Below are 1,597 nucleotides of genomic sequence, written 5' to 3' on the forward strand. Positions count from 1 at the left end.
GTCATACACTCACCCACTCTTTATTCATGTATACTTTTATTCATAGAATATTACATTAGTCTGGGAAGCACTAAAATAGAATTTATCTATTTCAGTTTCATGCAGTATAATAGGTAGTACATGTATGTAATATTACTTTGTTTATACCATAGTTATAAATTTTGAACTGTGAAATTATTTGGAAAATTATCACCAATGAACATTTCATTCCACATCCATATATATTTGTACAAAGTTTATGCACGATGCAGTTCTAAAGTAGCATTGCAGGTAATAGTTTGTATGTAATCCGTGAAACTATGTGCAGGACTTTCAGCTGTCGGTCCTAAACATGACCTACAGACCTACCACATCTATTAAAGACTTAGAACAGGCGTTACATGATCTTGTTGATATCATCCATTATTAGTAGTATGATTAGATGTGGTGGGAGGGTCAATATCCCAGTAAAACGAAACGTAGAGCTCTATCCTACACATTGCCTAGTAAAGCGATATGGTTGCGTGACGCCCCACTCCAAGCGAGATATCTGTATTGTATCTTGGAGTGAATGTGTGATCTGCTGTGGCTCCTTCGGGTTATAAAGTACGCGTCGAAATACTGCAGTCTTTTGGGGAACTTGTCTTCCTAAGTTTGCTATATTTACTCGAAGACTTGGGGTTTTATGTCAGATTCAGTGTTTTGTGACGTTCATGTATAGAAGACTGTTTCCGTTGTTTCTATCATATTTCCTTAACATGGTAATGGGCTGATTCCTCCGCATGACAAAATCTGTATGCCAGTTTGAATAATGGGATGTGTGCGAGAAGCTGCTTCGTTTCCTCCCACAAGTGGTGGGAAGATCATGAGCGTATGCCATTGCTTTAGTGATGTTTCATTAAGTCACCAAAATAGATAATGCACATGAGTGGACCTAGTAAACTGCCCTGGGCGACACCCGACTTTATAAGTTTCTTAGAGTCGTTTTCTTGTATGACAAAGGAGAAACGAAGATTTTAATGTTGGTTTTTTAGAAGAGCAACTAGTTTTCCAGGAAGGCCCAGGCTCCTTGGTTCAGCTAGTATACTATGGTGCTAAGAGCGCTGGCGATAGCCAAGGCATCAACGACATGTTAGTTTTGCGTCATGAGAGGGGAGAGATCTGAAGACATCCCTGAAATAATACCCATGGCGTTCGAAAAGCAACCTACATTTCTTTAGATATTCCTTCCATGATTTAACAATAATAATTTTCGAAAAAAAAAGTTGGCAGGGAACGGAAAGGACACCGTTGGATTCTAAATTTTAAGTAGATTTGTCTGATTTTCCTTTTTTGTGATTATCTTATGTTTGGACAATTTCCCCTTCCTTAAATAGACTGAGAACATTTGCTCAAGAGGCACTGGAAGAGGGTGGGGAAAGGCGGATGTTAAAAAAGCCTACCAGGTCATTCCGTTGGGTTGTTAATGTGAAAAGTTGAAATTCTGCATGATCACTGTCGAATTTCCAAGAATTTCTTATGACTTGGTGTTCATGACATAATCAGGTACGAATTTTACTAAGATTAGAAAGGAAATTTAAAAATTGGAAATAAAAAAATGTGGGCTGCCTAATGATGA

General features: G+C 38.0%; 1 protein-coding gene across 2 annotated transcripts in view; it reads left to right on the forward strand.

Annotated features, from left to right (window-relative positions):
- Positions 1-1,597, forward strand: part of LOC119586159 — a 21,310-nt gene that overhangs the window by 3,034 nt on the left and 16,679 nt on the right. The window lies entirely within an intron of this gene.

This window comes from Penaeus monodon, chromosome 21 (assembly GCF_015228065.2).
Source record: "Penaeus monodon isolate SGIC_2016 chromosome 21, NSTDA_Pmon_1, whole genome shotgun sequence".
NCBI lineage: Eukaryota > Metazoa > Arthropoda > Malacostraca > Decapoda > Penaeidae > Penaeus > Penaeus monodon.